This window comes from Bidens hawaiensis, unplaced genomic scaffold (genome assembly GCF_021521415.1).
Source record: "Bidens hawaiensis isolate Kalapana, Puna unplaced genomic scaffold, B.hawaiensis_p1.1 tig00020445_1, whole genome shotgun sequence".
In the NCBI taxonomy this organism is placed as follows: Eukaryota; Viridiplantae; Streptophyta; class Magnoliopsida; order Asterales; family Asteraceae; genus Bidens; species Bidens hawaiensis.
Window position 1 is genome coordinate 86,214 of NW_027493124.1, and position 9,869 is coordinate 96,082.

The following is a 9,869-nucleotide window of genomic DNA, read 5'->3' on the forward strand; positions in this document are numbered from 1 at the left end:
GCTTATCCTAAATTTTCCAGAATTTTTCATCAAGTTTAGCTATTTTTCACCATTTTTGGCCAAAACCGAGCATTAAATTCACCAAATATTCATCTTTTATCCAAAAATTACCAAAAATTCACAGATCTCATATTTTCATGGGTAGATCATCTCTGTGAAATTTCATGACCCGACTCTAAGCACACTACAATCTGTCCAAAATCACTAAATCACACGAAAACCGAACTATCTTGTGTTTTCTAGCGTTAGATCGCAAAGATCTTGGTTTCTAGCCTTTGCTAGCCACTAGATACAACACTTACAAGCACAATAACACTATACCAAGCAAGTTACACCAACAATCAAACCATTTCTTTCATAGTGTCGGTTTTGATATAAAAACAAAGGTTTTAACCGTAAAAATCCGTTCTCGACTCTTTTTACTCATTTCTTGGACCAAGATCCCTTGTATAACATGTATACATCTCTTGATCATGCAAGAGTCGGTTTCATCTCGGGCTTTCACCCGTCTTTCACATGGAAAACTCATTTTTTAAAGATTTTAACCGTAAAAATTCGTTATAAACTCTTTTAACTCATCACTTGGATCAAGATCCTTTGTATAACTTGTATACATCACTTGATCATGCGAGAATCGGTTTCAACTCGGGTTTTCACCCATTTTTACATTTGAAACCTCCTTTTCTCAAGATCATGAAGTTGGAAACAAGATTTAAGCATTAAAACATGTGTTATACCTTGTGTTCTTGGTTAAAATTGATGAGTTTGGATGAACACTTGAAAGAGTTGAGAGATTTGAGAGAGTTTTATGTGTAAAAAAAAAGAAAATGAATTGATAATGGGGATAGGGTGGCCGATCGGTCCACCTTATGGGTGGGGTGGGACCCACACATCCATTCTAGGCCACACATTCGGATTACGCAATCCGGATAATGTTGTGGATAATCTGGTTCAGTTCGTTTCTCGTTTAAACTCGTAATTCGGCTTAAAACGAGCCTAAAATGGTTGTTTTTCGGGTTAGAATAAAATTTACATAAAACTGATTTAAAAACTTTAAAAACTTAAATCATGACGTTAAATGACTTAAAACATTGTATTGTCGGTCTTTGTGCATCTTTTTCGGTTTGATCGATCGTCTCTTGCTTGGTTTGATGTTAAAGGTTTCGTTTATCGTACCGACGTACTAATAAATCGAAATCCTTTTTCTGTGCTATAATTCACTTATCCCGAAGCATTAATACTTCGTAAACATCACTAAACATTATATACTTCGTCTATAATGTAATTCTCGATTCGTTCGGGTTTCAATAATCGTTCATTGGTTAATTGTAATTCCAATACGATTCACTATATAATCGAGCATGATTCGTACTATGAATCATATATACTCGTATATACGTACTATAACTCATATAATCAATATTAAATGACACGTAAATAGTATATACCGGCTAGGGTATACCTGGATTTGCCGGAATCGTTACACTTATAACCAGCGAAGTTATTTGTATCTTTTAGCGAACTTAAGAACCAGGCGAAGTTACAGCTTGGCGAACTTTCTCAGCGAACATTGCTTAGCGAACTTGGCTTGGTGAACTTGCTCAGCGAGCTTAGCTGCAGGCGAAGTTACCCAGCCGCAGCCACTGTTCACTCTAATCCCCCCAATAATCATCTCCGTTTATCGCGAAATCCATGGATACGGTATTTAACTAACCCGCGATCATTCCTATGGTCGTTTTTGGATATGATTTGACCCGAAAACACGTAAAGTTTGGACCTTTAAGTTCAAAACGTTCAATACTAGGTTCAAGGGTTTATTAATCGAGCCGTTTCCATTTTCGGGTTCATTACACTCGTATTTATTATCAAGTTTACAACTTTATGTTTCACTTACATCCAATCTATACTCGTTCTAAGTTTCAAGACTAAAAGTGTATAAAAACGCAAACTTTAAGGTAAAAGACATACCTTTACGGGTTCGTTTGGATCTCGTTTAGCTTGCTTATGGACTCTAGATCTTGTGTATGGCTCGTGTAGCAAAGATATACCAATACTAACGTTCGCTCGATCCCGTTTCACCCCTTTCTCACTCGCGGCCGTTTATGGTGGTGTAGGATGTGTGTGTGTTTTGAGTGTGTAGAGAATAAGATGGAGAAAATGAGGATTTAGGGTTTTAGGGTGGTTTAAGGGGTATTTATATCCCTTAAAGCGCATGGACCTAAGGCCCTAATCCATCTTACTTAATCCAAGTCCATGATCTTTTATTAATCACTAGCTAATATTATTTAACGCTCGTCAACTTAACAAAATGTTTCTTTATTTAATAATATAATATTTGGGATGTTACATTTGATGGTTGAAGAAAACATTTATTTTAAGTTATTTATGTTTTGAATTTTTAATTGTAACGTTATTTAATTTGAAACAATGTTTATGCTTTTGAACTTGATATATGAATGAATAATTTAGATATTGACACGTGTATTTTACTTAGTGTCTTCTGAGCTATGATACAATCAATAGCGCCCCGGCATGTTCCGCCGTAAGTTGGAGTGTGACATGAAGCACAACCCCATGTTTTGCTATTTTCTTTGGTTTTCTTTGATTTATCTTTGTTTTTTCATTCGATTCTTCGTTTGAGGCTTGGATTCACTTGAAAATACATTTTAACATGATAAGTAGTTATTTGATTATACGATAGAAGTTACAATTTTTAGAGATTTTTTTATGCTAAAAAGAAGTATAATTTTATATACATCAACGTACCTATTGTCTTTGAATTTGCCGACGTCTTTCCCGACGAGCTACCATGTTTTCCACCCGATCGAGAAGTAGAATTCAGAATTGACCTGATGCCTGGAACCACACCAATCGCCAAAATATCGTATCAATTAGAACCTACCAAGATGAAGGAGTTGAAGAAGCAATTAGACGAATTACTCGAGAAAGCATTTATCCGTCCAAGTTTATCACCTTGGGAAGCGCCGATTCTCTTCGTCAAAAAGAAGGATGGATCAATGCGAATGTGCATCGACTATCGAGCCTTGAACAAAGTAACTATCAAGAACCGATACCCGATACCTCGAATTGACGACCTATTTGATCAATTACAAGGATCGAGTTATTTCTCGAAAATAGACTTACGTTATGGCTATCACCAACTGAAAGTCCAATTCGAAGACATCCCAAAAACCACATTCTGAACAAGGTATGGACACTATGAGTTCGATATGCGTATCGCGATGCAATAAAATAATATTAAAGTATGTCGCTGATCCATTGCGATACGCGATGGATCCTTTGCAAGACCCATCGAGTATCGGATGGTTCAGCTGGCCAGCGGCTATAAATAGGGCCACCATCCCTCATTCATAACTCATACTCAACTCTCTCTCTAGAATTACCTCTCTCTACATCGTTTTGCATGCCACCGACCCGACGTTCGTACCTCGTAAACCATGTCCAACCCCGACGTTGCCTTGAAGTACGTGACACCACAAGACTAATCAGCACCCCACCTCGAAGTGCGTGCCGACGAGCTTCAAAGACCGGCGTACCTTGAATTACGTGCAAGATAAGTGTTGATCAAGATTTTCTTGATAAATGTGCAAGCGTGGAAATGCTTCTCAAGAATCTAGAAAAAATATAAGCCAATTAAGATAGAGGTGTGATAGAAAGTAAAACAAAATATTATATTACCAAAGCAAATAAATGGAATGGATAACAACACCACTATCTTCACCCTTTACCATCCTCCATAATATATAAATTATAAAGAGAAGTAGAGAAAAAATCCCTAAAAAAAACTAAGACATATTACAATTTAAAACCCTTCCATTCTTTCCCACTTTACCAAAGAAGACCTCGATCTATTACGAATTCATAATAAACTAAGCACTTTACTCTTTTCTCCAAGTTTACCATCAATATCGGTTTTCCTTCAAACGCTAAAACGATCCTTCCCTTTCAAAGACACAAAATTGCCGCTAATGTGAGTCTATGAAACACTTTTGCCTTCTTTTTCCCAAACCTTATGTATTTGTGAAGGTCCAAAATGTCCTGAAAGGCGTTGTCATAATAATTAAATTAAACACTAAAATTTATATAAATACAAATATGAACTTTGTTATTTTTAACCCCAAGTCCAAACACTTTTTCACTTTCAATTTTGGTTCCCAATAATTTTTTCTTTAACAAATTTTTTGTTTAACATTTGTGTTGAGTTTTGTGTGTTAAAACATTGCTATGCCGGTGTGTGGTTCAACGGTTTTCGTTTATTTTTCAGCGTTCGACGTTTCAGTCGTAAGTTGACTAAGTTATTTTTTTATGCTTTATGTTTTCGATCTAATTTTAACTTGTCAAGCACCACTACGACCGTTCATGGTTAAACATTTTTAAGTATACTTTTTGTTGGGTTTAATAATCCATGAATGTTTGATGAAACAAATTTGACCTAAAATATATATTAAATTAAAACAATGTGAATGTGAATTCTTGAAAATTTGCAGAGGCGGCTTCACACTAGAAAACGATGCGACCGGCTGGAACACGCCACCGACGAAGAAAGTAGGAAGATGAAGTTTTCAGTTAATAGCTGGTGCAAAAGTGGGCGAGCAAGAACCGGGTTGCTGCAATTGAATAATAATAATAATAATAATAATAAGCATAGAAACTCCGGCACTTATGATTACAACTCGCAAAGGCCTGCCGTCTTTCATTTCTCCCGATCACATGTCCTTCCTTCCGTCTCCGGATTCTCGTCTTCTTCAGTTTAGCCCTATGCATTTGTAACCAATCTTTCTTTCTTTTTATTTTTATTGTATAATTGAATATGCCAGCTTTTCCTATGCATATGTGTATGTAAGTTTCAATTGTTGTTTCTTGAAGCATGGAGGGTCCTAATTCTAAGACATTATCAAATATTGGAGGCCTGCATCGCCTTCTCGGTTTACACAGCTACGGATTTGTGGCTGTGCCTCGGGACTCTATTCTATCGCTTCCTGAATGTTCTAGTAGTAACAAGAATGGAGCCTCCTTTGAGACCCCGTGTGGGCGATTCTTGGTAATTCGCTTTTATTTCTAGCTTCATACGTCCTTTGTTGCTATACCTGTAAACAAACCGAACGAAGCATGTTCATGCTCGTTTGTTTAACTTCGTCAAAATTAAACGATGAACAGGGTATTCTTGTTCGTGTTTGTTCATTAATTGTATAAGCAAGCATTTCCCGATCGTAAATGAACGCAAACGGTCATAAGCGAACGGACATAAAAATAGGTGCACGTATTTAAACGAACAATTGCGCAAACACCAAATAATAATAAACGTGAACATCAATCTGTTGGACCTGAAAAAATTAATTAATGTAGATTAGATTCTATTGGATGATATTTTAATTTCATTAAACTAGACTAACTTGTAATGGCCTAAAAGATTTATGTGACCATACAAACGAACACAAATAAACAAATGTTAATAGATGAACGAGACATTTGTTCATGTTTGCTTACTAAAAGATCAAAAAGTTTGATCATTTTTGTTCTTTTAACGAACATAGACGAAGTTTCCGCTGAACAGCTCAAGAATGTTTGATTCATTAACCAACCTGTTTGTTGTTAATACTTATAATAAGTGGTATTGTTACAGGTCAAGCCTTTGGATTACATGAAGATGATATCTTCAATGAAACCGGACTTGTTTGTAAGTTTAGCTGATGAAGTACCTGCTTTCGTTACAACAAAGAGGAATAAAGCTTCGGTTGACCGAACTATTAGATGGCTTGATGATTGCATTTCACTAAAACCGGTAAATTGATTATGATTTTCCAGTATTTTGATATTATAATTTATTAATTTTATTGTTTGCAATATCTTTTGTAATGCAGAAAGACGGGGCTCTTTTTGGATCCATTGTTGGAGGATGCAGTGTTGAAGAACGACAACGCTGTGCTCAAGAGGTAGCAAAAAGAAATGTTTCGGGTATGTTGTCTTCTTTATCGCTTTCATAATTTAATATGTTGCGTCTAAAGGTTACACAGATTTTGACCGAATTGGTTTTTTAGCTAAAGTAAAATTTTATCAATAGTTTACTTTATTAATTTTTATTTATAATTCACTAGTAAAATATCAAGGTAAGTTAGTATGGTATAGATTTTTAATTAAGTTACTAGTTTAATTAACTATTATATAAAGACGAGTCATTTTGGTATATTTTTTTTATCAAGTAACTAATTTAATTAACTTACAAGTATCTTTTAAAGATAAGTTATGTTAGTGCAAATAATTTTGTGTGAAGATTTTGAAACATACAGAGAAAGAAACTTATGAAGTACCGGATATATCATACATACCAATTACCCGTAAATGGATATTTGGTAATACATGCTACTTGTTTATAATCGAATTCATAGTTTCCGTAATCAAAAACCAAATAGAATTGGTTATTCCGTTAATTAGTTAATTGGTTACTCAGTTTTGGTTTCAAACTGAACCAAATAACCTAATTCCTATTCGGATTCAGTCTGGTTTAGTTTTCGGTTTAAAATTGAATAATGAACACCCCTACAGTTGAATAAAAAAGGTTGTGAAATACTGAACACCCCGAATTTAGTCTGAAGACCTAAATGTGATTGGTAAATAAAAACATCCAAATAGTGAAATGAATCCCTAAGGTATCAAAAAAATCTGTAACTTATACTGTTATAAATATTAATAATCTGTAATTAGTAAAAGAGTGATTTGCTATAAAACCCCTTAAGCTATGTATACCACCCGCTTTCTGGTTATTTTTTAAAAGTGAGTTATTATCGACCAACTTGTATTTATGTTTAACTGTAAATTTACACAAATAGTTGAGGTTGTGGGATGATGTGGCATTTCAGGTTATTACATTGGTGGGTTTGGATTTGGAGATAGCATCGATGAGCGGTCTATATTTATGCATGCTGTCACGGTACTATAATATTTTGTTATTATTGAAAGCCAGTAATCATGCACATTTGAAGTAATTATATTATATGTGCATCTTTAGTAAAAAATGATTTGTTTTTTTCAGGACTCGTTACCGAATGAAAAACCTCGCCAAGTTTGTGGCCTAGGACTTCCAGGTATTACTTTAACCACGCGCAAAGTTAACAGTTATATAAATTTTTAATGTGAAAATATATTGGTTTTTATTCTATTTATAAGTTAAGTGACCTGTTTTTGTTTACTGAATAATCTTTCATGAATGAAGAGGAAGTATTGCAGGGGATTGCTGCAGGAATTGATCTCTTTGACTCCACGTAAGTAGGTTTTGTTGACTAGTTTGACCTTTTTGTCTTCTTTCTGTTTTTTGTCAACTGAAAGTTATTGTTATGACAGGTATATTTACCATCTTAGTCTTGAGGGCTTTGCTCTTATCTTCCCACTTAATGGGAATTTTAAACAAGAGCCTCGGTTATGTGACATGGCTACTGATTACACGAAGATAAATCTTAAAGCAACTGTCTATAGGTAATGATGGTTACATACTCACATATATGTGTGTATGTGCATAATGATTGCTATATACTTATGCAGGAAAGATGCATCACGAATTGTTGATGGATGCACATGCTACACATGCCAGAACCATACAAAAGCTTACATCAATCATCTCCTCAATGTCCATGAAATGCTTGCTCAGATTCTGCTTGAAATGTAATTCTTTATATTACCGTCACTACCAATATTATGGCAAAACAAGTTTGGTAACCAGCCATTAGGGTATTTTAATGAGCCGTCCCGGCTTGGCTCGTGCATTTTAATGAGCTGAAAAGTGGAGCTCGAGCTCAAGTAAAAAGCTTCAGCCATCCAGCTTTTTTCTAAAAATCAAGCTAATTAACAAGCGAGCCACAAGCCGAACCGACCCTTGCTTTGGTTCGGTTTGGCTTGGCTTGTTTACAAATCGAGCCGGCTCACATTGTATCGTTTATAAACGAGCTTTTTGCAAGCGAGCTTTTCTTGAGCTTTTTTCAAGCGGGCCATGGGCTTTTTGAACAGCCCTACCGGTCAAGTGCGTAACTTTTGTTTACGTGTCAAAACATGCTGGACCGGCGCTTGTAGTTTTAGTCTAATTTTGTTATATTTTGTAAATAATTAGCGTGTTGAGTGAACGTTTAGCAACTTTTGACCCGTTTCCATATAAATGGGTTGCAATTGCCACCTGTGCCAGTATGTCTAAACTTGTTTTGTTATTGCAGACATAACACACACCACTATTTGTCATTCTTTCGGTTGATAAGAGAATCAATTACAGAAGGGAAATTCGAGGACTTTAGACAGAAGTTTATTCAGAACAGGCGTGAGCATCTTTTGGCAGCTTCACCGAGTGATATTGAATTAGAAAGTTTAGTGAGGTAGGTTTATTTATGATCTACTACTTAATTTTGAGAATCCTTGAACTTGATAGTTGATATTATATGTGGTTCAGCCAAAGAGACGAACCTAAACCTGAATACACTGCAGTTTAACTCGAATTGTGGTTAACATGTTGCTTATTATTGGTTTAGTCTCTATAGTCAAAACAAGAATGGCTTGTAAAGGATTAAATGTTTGTTTGAGTTTGAGTAGTTGTGTACGAAACGATTTTATGATAGCTTTTGAGCTTAAGCTTGAATGTTTATTTCATCAAACATTGTTCATGCTTCTTTATTTATTTGATAACTTGAGATTGATCAAGATTAATTAGGTTGCTCATTAGCTAGAGCTTGTATAAGCCTGTTTATGATTTTAGAAGCGTGTTTTAGACTTTGAGGCTCATTAAACTAGGGGTATTCATCGGTTCAGGGTTTCTTGGTTTGATAATTTTTTTGGTCAGTATTCTAGGAGTAAAGTACACCTGTTCGCTCCCTTTTATCCGAAAGAGAATTAATAGCGATATAATATTTGCGAAGAGCACTTAACAATATTCCGCATTTTGTAAACTATCATTTCTCAGATAGTTTGAAGTCCACGTATCAGTTCAAACAAGCCATAAAAGTTGAATTTTTTTAGTTGAGGTTTAAGATGAACTTTTTCATCAAGATACTATTAGGAGTATATTGATAATTGATTGTATCTATTCATAATCTTTTGTAATGTTTAAACGGTTATAATCTATAATATATATAAACGAAAACCCAAAAATTCTATGTGTCACGATGTGGTCGCTCCCCTTTTTTTGGAGCCACCAGATTTACTTGATTTTAAAATGATGACTTCTCATTGATTTAACCCGGTTTTGACCCGTTTAAGGTTTAAATTTCGCAGGTCATGATTCTTACCAAACCCAGATACACTTAAATGGGTCAGAACACCTCCTTAGTCCCTCCCTCTCAGCCACCATATCAGCCCAAATTAACAAAACCCTAGACCTCAATTCAGGCCAAAACTACTGCTCTCATCAATTTGGTGATAATAGAAACTGTGATACAGATCCGATGGCCACCAGATTGCCCGGAACATGTCAAGATATTTCGGTATGATTCTTATTAAATAATCATCCGGTAACCCCAAATTATTCTTGAATTCGTTTAGTTTCGAGACGTTAAGTTTATGATTATAAACCATCATTAACAACTTCGCTAATCGTTGAACAACAACCGGACACCGGTTCTTGAATATCTCTTAACAGTTTCTTCTTCTTGTACTAAAAAGTAAAAACATCATCCTTTTGGTTAATCTGTAATAATATTATCGCCTTTGAGGTACGTTTCAAAACAACACGGGTATTTTTTGAGCCAGTTTAGTGTTTTTCCTTGAAGATCAAGAGTTTTGAATTTCTTTTGGAAAAAGTTAACCGATGTTTCGTGATCAGGACACCTCAAGATTATGTTCTTGATCTGATTGTTTATAATCCAACTGATGTTTCT

At 35.1% G+C, this 9,869-nt stretch overlaps 1 pseudogene across 1 annotated transcript; it reads left to right on the plus strand.

Annotated features, from left to right (window-relative positions):
- The first annotated feature begins 4,541 nt into the window (after positions 1 to 4,541).
- Positions 4,542 to 8,628, plus strand: LOC143560785 (uncharacterized; annotated as a pseudogene). The gene is made up of 10 exons (XR_013140188.1): positions 4,542 to 4,787; positions 4,888 to 5,062; positions 5,645 to 5,803; positions 5,883 to 5,976; positions 6,879 to 6,949; positions 7,052 to 7,103; positions 7,232 to 7,280; positions 7,360 to 7,491; positions 7,558 to 7,677; positions 8,220 to 8,628. The product of XR_013140188.1 is annotated as an uncharacterized LOC143560785 (transcript).
- The last annotated feature ends 1,241 nt before the right edge of the window (positions 8,629 to 9,869 follow it).